Source organism: Pinus tabuliformis, chromosome 6 (genome assembly GCF_031772625.1).
Source record: "Pinus tabuliformis cultivar Carrire ecotype Pingquan chromosome 6, CPIR1, whole genome shotgun sequence".
NCBI lineage: Eukaryota > Viridiplantae > Streptophyta > Pinopsida > Pinales > Pinaceae > Pinus > Pinus tabuliformis.
Genome location: NC_142292.1, coordinates 425,351,997 through 425,365,621, shown reverse-complemented (window position 1 = coordinate 425,365,621; position 13,625 = coordinate 425,351,997). Strand labels below are relative to the sequence as shown.

Sequence of the window (13,625 nt, the reverse complement as noted above, 5' to 3'; positions counted from 1 at the left end):
GATGTCTAATGTCGGAACACTGGAACCCTACGAAGAAGGAAATTGAAGATTGGTTGGATCAGAAGCTTCACGAGTTTGTATTATAGGAAAACAAAACCATGAAAATATCTGAGAAAAGGTGGTTGGATCGCTACATATATATAGAAATCCACGAAATCTTCTTCGCAACCTTCTCGTCAGAGCTGTATGATTGGATTGCGAGGCTAGTAGACAGCCAGGGAAGGTGCAAGCTCTATCAACTGATAATGTCGACTCCAAAGTTGGTGTGCAGGCTAGAGGCATCTAAAGATAAGATCGCGGGGGCCGTAGACCATTAGCTGGATCGGATAATAGGAGGGTTTATCACTGAATTTGCAATAGACATGACTGTCAGCTACATCGAATTAGAAAGACATTTTCTCAAGGGACCGCGAGGTAAGTACATCAAGTCTCTGAATACCTGGATTAAAATGTTGTTATGTGAAAAACGGGTGATGTGAATATATCAATGAGTGGAATGACGCAGAGTGGAAAGGTCTACAAAGGTATCGAAGGGTTTGAAACAATCCTTTAATTTCAATTCTGCAAACGAGTGAGGAAGAGCGCGCTTGGGTTTCTCCAAGGAGTGCAGTCAGTTTGATAAGGCAACGCATTCCGCAGTTATCCTCCCTGCTAACACTACCACTCGCATCACCTCCTTCCCCTCCATCTTCGCCCACACCACCTCCACCAAACTAGCAGTTTAGCATGGCAAGCACGATCAAGCTGCCCGTATTCAGAGGAGTAGGGAATGAAGACCCAGATCAGTTTTGGTTTGTAGTAAGAGCTATGTGGGAAGCACATGGAGTTACGGATGATAATATTAAGAAGGCTACATTGGTAAGTGCGCTGCAGGATTGCACGTTGACATGGTATATCAAGCACTCGAATGATCATCTGAACACTGGAATAGTGGAGATCCAAATTGCATTGAACAAAGAATTTAGCCAGCCGAAATTAGAGATGTAGTCGATCATTGGATTCAAGGAGATTGCGATGCTTCCAGGTGAAACCCCCTGGGATCTGGATCAGAGGCTGAAAAGTACGATCCGCGAGGCTAATATGACACTGACAGATGTGCAACACCGCGTGTGGTTTGTGGCGTCTTTGACACCACACCTGAGGATGGCACTGTCACAATAGAAGCTCTCAACCCAGGCAGAGGCATTGGAAATGGCGATGAGGTTGCACGAAACACCGATATAGGATCCGGGGTTGGGAGTCCAACAAATCCACGCGCAACTACAAAACCTATGCTTGGAGATGCAAAGTTTGAAGCAGGATAGGGTGCCCCGGCCAGAGGCGTGTGAAGAAGTGTGGTGTATAAAATGTAAAGGCCAGGGTCATGATAAGGATCATTATCCTGTATTTGCGAACTATTTGGTGGGAGGGGGACCGATGCCGTTGAAATCGGAGGCACAAGCAGGGCCGAGTGCGACACTCGCGATCCGATGCGCGATTTGTTAGGTGGGAGGAAAGCACATGACGGACTACTGTCACCTGTTGCAGAAGTATACCCAGACTCCGTAGCAACTGTACTGTAATTTCTGTAGATCAGTGGGTCACGATGAGCGGGCATGCCGGTGCTATGAGCTAATGATGGATAGGACCCCAGCTTATCGAATGCAAACAGAAATACGAGGCCTAGATCCAGCTGCAACAATCGCGTGGGGGGGATTTCAAGGGCGAGGTCGAGGATGAGGAGGAATGGGACCCGGACGAAGGCGTAGAGAGTTAATCTACTATAATTGCGGAGGACCGGGCACTACGCGCGCAACTGTACGAATACAACCAGAATATGTTGCCCGTATTATTATCAGTTTGATCATGAAACCGTAGATTGTCTGACGTTGATCGCATAGATGCGCGAAAAAGGGGTACTACAGCCTGCCCCAACTCAAAATATCCAAATGATGAGGTCTGAACCATGCGAAGAAGACCCCAACGTGAATATGGTGCTTAGAAGTGGCACGACTACAGGGGAAGATAAGGGAAAGCAACCCGAGGACGATACATGGGTTCGCAAGGCCCCTACGAAGGAATCTGAGCTTGACTTGGAACGTGCAAAGGAAACGGTTATGGAAGCTAAGAAGAGCTTCAAGGAGGCCTCTACTTCAGGTAGTAAGGATCAACTAGAACCGGGAATGGATCCGTCTATGCTTACTACCTTTTTAGAGAGATGCATGAAGTTGTTACGAGACAATAAGGTGGTTAAGGGACTACAAGAGCTGATCACTAGGTTCGCAGGGTGAGGGAAACCACGCGTAGTTCTAAAGATGGGGCAGCATGCTTTGCACAATGGGAGGGAAATGTGGTTGACGGCGCAAATTAGCGAATATGAGATGGATCAGGTAATCCTCGACCTGGGTTCGGACGTGAACGTGTTACCAAAATAGACTTGGGAACGAATGGGTCGGCCCATGTTACAGTGGTCTCCTATTCAATTACGGATGGCGAACCAACAAAAGATCGTGCCCATGGGAAGACTGCAAGGGGTAACAGTGGATATTGAAGGTGCGAGCACGCAGACAGACTTTGAGGTAATAGAGATTGTGGATGACAGTAACCCTTACCCTGCGTTATTAGGGATAGATTGGGCTACGGATATGAATGGAGTCATCAACCTGAAGAAGCGAAAAATGATTTTCGAGAAAAAGTCTCTACGCGTAGTAGTTCCGCTGGATCCAGCTGAAGGAGTGTGCTACACTGAACCTGTGCGCGAAGATGACAACGACGATGAGCTGGATTGCATTTACCAGATAACGACACAAGACTAGGATAGGGTAGACCCGACTGAACATGGGAGAATCTCATGGGAGCGTGATAGTTCCTGTACTTCGGATTCAGGCGAAGAAATAGAACATTGGCAGAACCGGTTGCACAAAGTATCAACGCTAAATTGCAACATGATGATTAGATCACTGCGGTACGTGACGACCGAAGCTAGGGAACTACCAACATATGATGGGGACACAAGTGGGGATGAACTCTTAGACAAAGTCGGAAGGTCAGTACCAAAACAGCAACGGTACGATGCGATGGACTGGGCATTGCACGCGATGCCCGCACAGTGGTGGCAGATGAACCAAAAGAATACTGAGAGCTAGCAACTGCAGAAGAAGGATGCACTTACGGTTTGGAAGTCTCTGGCGTCCAAAATGAGCCGGGCAACCAGGGAAAAGTAGTTTGCGCGCCCACCTATGTCGATGGGTGTAGTCACGTGCTGGGATGGCACAACCCAGGCTAAGGATAAAAAATCCGGACTTGACGCGGCAGCAGAAAGAGCGATGCACACCGCAAATACCCCACGACAGAGCATTCACGAGGCTATGCGGGATCATGAAGAAAGTTTACCAGTTGGGACAAACGGATTGGGACCTGCGCGTACTAGTGGTTCGATGGGCCTATAGGAACATAAGCAAAAACTGAAGCGCAGAAATTATCTCAATGGTGAAAAGAATAGAGGAAACCAGGAGAACAAAGAAGAAGCCCCAGACCACGACTCCCGCAGTAGGGACAGGACGCGAGGACCTGGGTAAATGAATTAAGCAGTCGCAAGAAGACCTTCGGCGAGGAAGCATGAAACTTCGTAAAATCAATGATGAATGGGCACGGCTGAGGAACAAAAGTATGACATTGGATGAAGAAATCCGCAAACTGAAAACTGAAGTCACGCCAGCGGGTCGCGAGAAACGAAGTATGATGAGACCAAGTACACCCAGCCCTACTACTGCATTAGAAAGAGTTGCGACCTTGTTATCATGGCTGCAACTGCACCTTACTACACAAGGGAAGGTACCATATATAGAGGAACGTGACGCAAAGGCATGTGAAAGGTGCCTGCAGCCCGGGCTAGCAGGAAAAGCGCAGCGTCGCACCAGGGGTGCGACCACCTGACTATCTGTAGAAGGCATAGTCTCAGCGCTCTAGGTAGTTGAAAGGAGGCGCGGGACTATAAACAAGGCTGTAGGAAATCTGCGCGGAAAGGAGGTTCCGTGTAGGGCCTGTCTGTCATAAGGCTCGCGGTCGCGCTTAGGGGGATGCACTGCTATGTGGATAGGCTGGGGGTGACCGTTGATGTCACTGTTCATGACAAGAAGGCTAATTTAATGAAGAAAGGAGCGGGTGGCGAGCCATTAAGACATGAATTACGAGCTAGAATCGGGGAGATCTACCGCCAAGTAGGTACGAATGACTCAGAAATGGAGGGAATGGCCAAATTCAAATCGAATGTTACTATAAAATTCAGCGGGATAGTTTCGAAGCAACCCTAGGTTGTTTGAGAATTGAGTTAGTACAGAGCAGCGAGCCTCGAGCTACCATGCCACCCGCGAATACACAACCGAGCGAATCCAGTATAAACACAATGTCGAGAACTAGAGTGCGAGTTACAAAAGTTAGCCCAAAACCCCGGGTGACCCAGGAGGAGCCTGGAGAGGCTACAGAGGTACCGAAGTCCCCACGCATGCCGCGACCACATAAAAACAAACAGCCAATGGGGCCGGTCTAGGTATCCCCACGAAACCCAAGAGTTAGTAAAGTATCATTGACAGAGAAGGGCAAAGTTGTCGCCGTTGAAAAAGAGGAGGAGGAGAAGATTTGCAAGACCTGATAGCCCAAATTGAGGCATAGGACGATGAGGTGGAAAATATCTCCCAAGTACCTTCAGCGATAGAGTTACACCCCTGCGTTCCCCCCTATAAAGGGACAGCCAAGATACCAAAGGACCTGGAGGCCTCGAAGAGTGCGCTCCAGACCCCGCTTCTTCCGGATGACATAAGGTTTGACAGTCCGCTACTGCGCCTAGTACTGAATATAAAATTTGAAGAATGGGACCTCGCGGATAGTGAGAAGTTGTCACAGTTGGCCGCGGAGAAATTGCTACAACAGAAATGGTTGCGAGGTGTGGAGAAGGCTGGGTTACTCCATCTGAGGTGGATACCCCACTACCACCGCATGCCTATCACAATTTTTGTCATCTGGAAGCTACTATGTCTAGTGCACGATGGGTATCTTTGGCTGGAGGAGCCGATTCCCATCACGACCGACTTAATTCACCAAATTTCGTGGCTGCCCATTAAAGGAAGCAATCCCGCAGCCATCGCTGCAAAGAGTAGCGACTTGGGCCTCGCGGAAGTTATGAAGGCCAAATATAAGCTAGAGAAAAGGAAGTGTGGGTACGTAATAACAAGCATCAAGGACCGATGGGTGCTCGCCACCCAGCTGCTGGCCAGTAAGCTCATGAGGAAATGTCGCACAGACGAAGTGCCAACATCGGTAATTGCATTGGCGGAGCAATGTGCAGAAGGGGTCCAGTTCAATTGGGGGCAGTTTCTCTATGATGATTTTTTTTACGAATTGCAGGGAAGCACAGGACCATGGTAAGAGCTTCCACTACGTGTGGTTGCTCTTATCGATCCTATTGGTTGTTGGGGAGCTACCGACGGACAGCCAGTTTCCTTCGTGGAGGGCAACCTACCCAAAGCCGTGAGGTACACCTCGCTCTGGGTGACAAAGGACGCGGCGAGGATTCAAGGGATAAAGGTATTTTGGACATTTGTAGAGGCAAGATTACGAACATGGATCAATCGTAGGCCGCGCTTGTCCCCGACGATATATAACACTTTGCAGAGTGCGGCAAAATTCAAGGCGGATATGCATAACTTATATATCCGGGCCTGCAAGGATCCAGCCTGAGCGTGGGAAAAGTTGTCATTCATTGCCACAGATGATGCAATCTTCGAAGTAATGGCATCATGGTCTCTGAAGTGGCGCGCCCCGGATTTGGCGGAACTAGAAAAGGTTGCGGTGCAGCAGATGAAGAAGGAGACCAGGTTGCGCCTCGCGAAGCTGGCCCAAAGAAAGTGTTAGGAACAGGAAGTGGCCACGCAACAGAATGCGGCGGAGGCAGCAGCACTGGAACAGATGACACAAACCATAACCGTGCCCACTGAGGAGACCGAGGAAGGCCAGGAGATGTCCACGGAGCAGGACATACAGGGGGAGGTGAAGACATAGGAATACATAGACCTTACAACAAACTTGACCCAACTCAAGAGGCCGTGCGTCCAAGAGTAGCCACCCGCGCACAAAAAGACAAAGACGACAAAAACCGTGGAAGGAACCCTTATTGACAGTAGCAAACCCTGTCGCAATGTCACTAAGGATGCTTTGGCAGTGTTGATGATGGAGCAGACAACTGTGTTGGGGGTGCTCAGGGCGTAGTTGAAGGCATTACTGGTGTGGCCCCCAGGAATGACGACACCACTCCTTGCGGAAGGTATATCCGAAGCTAAGCAGATGTTGTGCGCACGCACAATGAACACTGTGATGTTACCAGAAGGTGTCGTCTTAGCGGAAGCCGAAGGTGATATGAGGGGTTGGGGGTTGAATCTGGCTGCCCTCTCCAGAGAAACCCTATACCAGCTGCAGGATGGGGTAACTGCTAAGCTTCGTGCCAGGGAGGGTCGCGCTCTTCAAGTCTTAAGTGAGCAGAAGGTAAATTTAGAACAACTTAGCCAACAGTGCAATAGCATGGTCGCCCAAAACCAAGGATTAGAACAGGTAGTGGGGGAGGCCTATAGCAGCATTGTGGAGTTGGCCATGCCAACGGCACTTCCCACCACAGAAAAGATTCATCAACTGGCAGCTGGAGTCCGCAGGACCCAGGAGGAGGCTACGAAGGTTCAGTTGGAGCTGAACTTGCAGATCGCGGAGCTGCGACTGAAGGCGTAGTCCTCCACACCCCTGGAAGTCAGAGAGCAGCGCCATTGTGCCATCCAATCGGGGTTGAAAGAGATAGAGCATGTTGTACAAGATTGCACTAGCTTGTTGGACCAATCCCTCTTAACACTCACCTCACTCCACGAGGACCCAATGCTACAGCAGTTAGAAACAGAAGCGCAGGAATTGCAGGAGGCCTATGATGATGTTCGGGGAACCGCGCAGACGGTCGCTCTTACCCAGTTATATGCCAAGATAAGGGAGGCTCAGGATCTGAAAGAATGGGTGGATGCCGCACGCAAGAAAGAAGTAGGGCTTAAAGCACGCATCCGGCCTTGGCTCGAGGAAGCATTCACAGTGACTGCCACGATCAAAGGAAAGCTGGCCCAGATACAGGACACAGATGCGAAAAGGCAAGAGGATGCTTCTGAAAACGATGCACCAGAGAATTGCGTACAATTGATACAGCAGATAGCGGAGGAATGTGTGACAGACGTCCGCGAAGCGCAGAAGTTGTTGGATGGACTCCGAGCAAAGATCACCGCACCAGCCAAGTGACTCGGGACGAGTCACGATGTTTGTCTTGGGGGCCTGTTGGGCAGCGGATCCCCTGCATAACGGTTTTGGGCCTTAAAGCCCTCAATTTTGGAATATTGGTATTGCGGACCATGGGAATGTATAAATAGAGCAAGGCTCTAGGTGTAGAAGGCAGCTTTTGGGGGAAGTTTTGAATAAGATCTAAAGTGTATGGGTTGTTAACGGCGATATTCGCTCTGAGTCTAAGTCAAGGGTTGTAGTAGGAGATAGAAGCTCCGCAGCTGTGTGTGCGGACCCTTGCAGCTGTGTGCTCAGGGCAGGAAGTGGATTGTAACTGGAAAAAGGCGTTAATAAAGATAAGTTGGTTTTGGCATATTGTGTATCTATTCTATATTCTAGTTTATGCATCTGTTTATGGTTTATGATTGCGCGTATGTCTGTTATGTTAAATGATAACTGAAAGCATTGTGCCTTCTTAAGTTAATTCAAGATCTATAATAATATTAAGCACAAAAAAGGTAAATTGCATTCGTGCTCGTCTTCCAAGCCGCACAAGGTTAGATACTCTGAACAGACGGCTGCGCGGAAGTAGCGCAGCACGTAGGATCGATTTGCGAACTTCCAGACCTCATCTAGATATCCCTAGGGTGCGGAAACCTGGTTCCAGCACCCTCCCATACTACCTCGGGTGAGACCTCAGTGCGTGCTCTGCGGACTGTTTCCAAAAGGGCCGGTAGTTTCGGGATTTGTTTGGCTAAAATACTTCTGAACCTGGTTCAGGCCCCAATAAGCCAACATTAGGAAAAATACAGTAAATAAACACAGATGATCTTGAAATAGTGAATAATGACAAAATAAAGACAACCAACAATTAGACACAAGTAGACACCAACAAATCACTGAGCCATTTTATTAATTCACTAGAAAGAGTACATCAGTAGGAAGAAATAGTGGAATCTGGGCTTGCTAAGCAAGCAAGGAAAAACCCAAATAAATGTCTCTGACCTAGGTGATGTGTAACTCTAAATAGTGATGTAAATGGCCTAGTGGATAAATTGTTGTTGTCTAGCTGGTAGAATGATGACAACTGACCTGAAAAGTGTCTGGATCAACTTGAAAATCATCCCATGGTATCCTCTCCAAAATCCCAAAACCCTCAGAAGGGGTTTGGTCCATAACTTGAAAGTGTGAGACCCCACCAAATAGTGTGAATGACCCAACTGAATAGTCTATGTGGCACTTTGTAGAACTGATGCTGCTGAAAATGGCCTCCAATCTGTCAACTAGAGACTCCCCAAAATTTCACTGATAATTCCCTAAGGCAAACCCCAAATTCCAACTCAAACTGGGAATGTCAATTCATCCCATAAGAAGGTTGCACAGGCTTTCCCTAGGGAGACCCATGAACTACTGGAAACGGTGACTCGACCCCCACAACTTCCCTTATTCCCTATGTGTAGGCTCCACCAAAATACAAATATCAGATCGAAGGTTAAACCACGGAATTTCACTCCACAAAGAAACCCCTTTGAAGATAAATCATGAAGCTAGAAATCCATAACCTCCAAGCCCCAGAAATGCGCACAACTGTCCAAATTAGCTGAAGATGACGCACAAGTGAAGCCCTGAGATGGACTCCTCTGATTTTCAACTAGGGAGCACTCGAAGTTCTCCTAAACTGGCCTGGATTTTGCCTAAAATCCATACATTAAGTGACACTCCAAACCCTTACGCTGAGCAGCTCACAAGAGGCCAATTTAATAAGTGTAATGGCCAAGATAAGTTGGTGTCACCTTTTTATGTCCCTTATATACCTCATGATCCAATTCGACCTGCTTGGTGGCCCCCATGTCTTCATCTTAGTCGAACCCCTCTTAGTGATGAGACTTGTTTTCTATGTGGTCCACAACTTAAGTGACCCTCTTCAACATGGGACCCACTTATTATTCATATCTCCTAAGTATAAAGTGTTAGTATGCCAAAAAGTGATCTCTTTACCATTTTATCCTTTTTTCCCAAGGAACCAAGTGGGCTAAGGGCTATCTCCATAGTAGTTCACAAAATAGGGGATACCACATCTGTACTAGCATGTAATTTCAGATTTTATAATAAAAATAAGGTTGAGATTCGTTGCCTCTGTTTCCTGTCAATTTTGAGTTGTAGGTTTATGTTTCTTAGTTTTGCTGATAATTTCATGGTGAATTTAGTGTAATTTGATTGAAGACCATTACAGCATAATTTTCTGAAGAAAAACCCTGAAGATTTAACGAAAATATTATAAGTGTTAAACACACATTGACAACAAGAGAGATATGAAAGATAAAACATGCAATACAATTTTTATTGACAAATGATATACATTTATAGTACATTGTTTGACCGTTGGGTTTCACATCCCAAGGTCTCTTGGGCTCCTTTTGTCCATTCGGCTTCCACACTAACCCATTGAGGATTAGGTGTCCAACATTCCCCCCCTTAATCCGAAGGGTTACGTATGAGTCCAAGAAGAGAGCTATAATACAAAATGTGTAAAAATGCATGGCAGCACTAGGCTGAATGTGCTCTATGAAATGTTGGTATAAAGGCGGTGATTTAAGGATGACCACCAACACTGGAACGCTTAGTGCAGTTCCCGGAACTCTTCCAAAGTGGCAAGAAGCTGAAGTCTTCTGCTAGAGGAAGTGCTCCTATTGTTTTGAAGAGGGAAACCTTCAACCAATAAAGGGAGGTCTCACCCCACATAAAAGGTAAAACTTCAACCTGAAAAGAGAAGTCTCAACCTGTGATGGTTTAAGGATGACCAACAACTCTGGAATGCTTAATGCAATTCCTGGAACTCTTCCAAAACTGGCAAGAAGCTGGAGTCTTCTGCTAGAGGAAGTGTTCTCAATTGTGTTCCTGGAATGCTTCTGAAATGGCAAGAAGCTGAAGTCTTCTGCTAGAGGAAGTGTCCTAGATTGCCAACTGAAGGCATGTTCACGAGCATCTTTGTCTCTGGCTACAACTCTGAAACTGGTGTGGCAGGTTGTGGCTCAGGCTCGCTTGATGTGACTTTGAAGCTTGTAGATGACCATCATTTCCCCCCTGTCAGATACAAGGTGAGATGATGGAGGAAACTCAACTGCAAGACTGTTCAATATTCTGGAACAAGTTCTGACATGTGTTTGGAATATCTTCTTGGCTGTTGATGCCCATTGCCAAGAAGCGATCCATCCAAGATGAATCTTTGTTCTTGCAGGAAGTTTGTTTCTGAAGCATCTGTGTGAAGAATGACTGGTTTTATGGCAATGCTTACATGGATGAAGATCAAAATAGTGATCTTTCAGATGGCCAACTCGGTCACGGTGTTGGCATTTCACGATCCGTTGTTGTTGTTGTTGCTGTGGAAGAGGGGCAGAATCTGGAACAGCTGAAGCTGAACTGTCATGAGGAGCAGGTGAACTGTCATGAATGAATCCAGCACTCTGAAATTGAATGGGCTTGGCGTAGTCTGGAATATGAAAGGACAAGTCGTTGTCATATCCAAGACCAGTTCTGTGCTTGTTGTGGACAAGCTGTTCCCAAGGTCTGATGATGGGCTTGGGAAGTGCAGATTGAGTTTCTGCATCTGCATGTACATTGTACAATTGCTGCTTTATTGGGTACTGGATCTGAATGAACTTGAACAACATTGACTTGCTGTTTATGGGAGTCTGCTTCATTGTTCTGAACAGAAACAGGTTCAGAATGACTCCTTCGTTTTAGTTCTTCTTGCTGTAGCTGTGTTTCAAGCTGCAAAAAATCAATTTTCTCTTGTGCATATTGTAGACATGTTTGAATTTCTGAGAGAGAGCTTTTGCTGATTTGGAATGTTTCATGATTAGAGGAATATATCAGAGTTTTTAAGAACTCTAATATTTCAGTAATTCAAGGCATATTCTTCATTGTCAAAATTACACCCCTTTAAAACATTGATTACAACTATGACCCAATGAGTAAAAGTAACACCCACTCACAGTACAAAGACACAGAAAAATCCTTTGTAAATGTGCAGCAAATGAATCAAGGAACAGAAACTATAATGAGTTTTAAATACAGTTCCACAACTGGGGCAGCAACAACTGCAAACTTGCTTGGATCCTTCAAATACTCCTTCAGAAATGATGGCTATCAGAACACCATGTCATGGGCATTTAATATCAATTCATACCCATCACAAGTCATAAAGCTGCACTAACTATATTCCACCCTTAAATATATCTACCGTGGGAGATCCATTATATAAAAATGCTGGAGTCTCTTCTGCTATAGAAAACAAGGGTTCCCATATACAAGAAGATGGTTGTAGCAGCATGGTAGAAGGTCAAGTGAGGTTACCTTCTTTGCAGGTGTTGGTGAAGTGGTAGCAACATTGGCAATTGAGAAGAGAAACCAGCTGCCTCAAGTTGGATCTTCAGAGAGTCTTCTTGCCCAATTAAGAGATGTACAAAAGAGGCTCCTTGAGTTTATTAGAAAGAGGGTATCACTTCTAGAAAAAACACTAAATGCTGAATACCATAAGGAGTCAATAATTGCAGAGCAGAAGGAATTTGAGTCTATCAATGAAGAACCTGAGCAAGAGGCTAGAGATGCACATGTACCAAGCCCTGTAAATCAACCACTGGCAGAAATTGGTAGCACTGCTTTTTCTGCTCTATCAGCTCTAGGTTGATATTTATGCGTTTCTGCTGAAAGTTGACCCAAAGTTTTGATTCCAGATCCAGAAGAGGTGTCAACACATGCTTTTGATAATGATTCAAATCGCCTGGAATTAGCTAGACTTTACAACGAGATGTGTAAGGTGATTAATGAAAATGAGCAAGAATCATTTCAAACATATACAGGAAATAAGTCAGTTGGGCTTCGTTTGAGGAGAAATCTTCGCCCCCTTGACAGCTTGTGCGAAGGAGTTTGGAAAATTCTCAAAGTCCAGTATAATTCCACAAAGTTCTGAATCCAACAGTTCTAAAAAACGAACAATAATACCCTAATCAACAATCCGAGTTTATCCTATAACTGCTTCAAAGACTTGCAAGAACCTTTCCGAAATCTGTCCCGAGAGAATGCTTCTGCCTGCGATTTGCTTCAGATACTCATCCCATTTTTTTTTTATTTTTTATTTTTACCTCAGTCCAGTGAAAATCCCAATCTGTACAGGCCTAAACCAATCTTCAAAATTTCACTACAGGAGCTTCTCACAGATTTCGAGACTTATGAACCCTTCCGCACTTATCTCAGTGTGTATCAGGTGACTGCGGGTGTGATACAGGTTGTGGCCGGACTTCCAAAAAGCCTCAGGAAATTATGCCAGCCTCAGAGTTACCTCAGCCTACAACATATCAATTTATCACTTGGAGAATCTGTGTATATTCAGCTTCAGGACTCCGATCATCAGCACACATAGGCAGCATCAGTTTAATACAACACCAACAACAGCAGAAGGAAGAAGAAAGGAAGTATAATCCAGGTTATCATGGCTCCCCTCGTACCGAGATCAGGCGATGCAGTCTTTGCAAATGTCGAACGCGTGAATGCGGAGCTCTTCACTCTCACCTATGGAGCCATTGTGCGCCAGCAAGTATGTGGCCATTGTGGAGCCATTGTGAGCCTTGGGAACATAACGCTAGGAAGTATGTCTATATCTATGTATATATGGAAAACGGTGTTAGAAATATAACGCTACGAAATCCAGAAGTCATATATACAAATATTCAGCGGATCCATGGCTTCAGACGGCGATCATAAGAAGCAACAACTCAGACTGTTTGGAGTGGATCTCACCCAACACTACACGAATTTCAGCCGCAACGACCGTAACGTGGTGCCGCAGTTAGTGGCTTCTGCTTCCAAGAACACAAGGACTGCTCAGGGCCCTAAAGGCCGTGTCTTTCGTTGTCGCTATTGCTCAAAAGTGTTCCACAGTTCTAAGGCACTGGGAGGACATCAGAATGCCCATATCAATGACCGAACTGCAAGCAAATCGAATCCAGTTCTCAATAACCCGCCAACTGACGGCTTTCAGTATCCTCCTGTCGTAGGGCAGCAGCCTAGTAATTCTTTATTTGCTTCCAGTGGCACAGTTTCTCACAATTTTGAGTTGCAGAGAGTGTACCTATCAAATTATAATCAGCGTCACTTTGAGCAGTCGCCTATCAAGTTGGCGTCCAACATTTTGTCGGCCAGAAATGACATCGAATTGGTATCGACCTCTTTATCTGCTGTGAAAAGGGCCAGAAATGAAGACTCTCAGAAGCACAATACAAGAAGGGCCAGAAATGACATCGAAATGGTGTCGACCTCTTTATCTTCTGTGAAAAGGGCCAGAAACA

General features: G+C 46.0%; 2 long non-coding RNA genes across 2 annotated transcripts in view; both read left to right on the top strand.

Moving 5' to 3' along the window:
- LOC149259119 (uncharacterized) overlaps positions 1–13,625 on the top strand; it is a 205,699-nt gene that overhangs the window by 143,084 nt on the left and 48,990 nt on the right. The window lies entirely within an intron of this gene.
- LOC149259120 (uncharacterized) lies at positions 11,807–12,084 on the top strand. The gene is made up of 2 exons (XR_016246769.1): positions 11,807–11,963; positions 12,015–12,084. It is a non-coding gene; the product is annotated as an uncharacterized LOC149259120 (long non-coding RNA).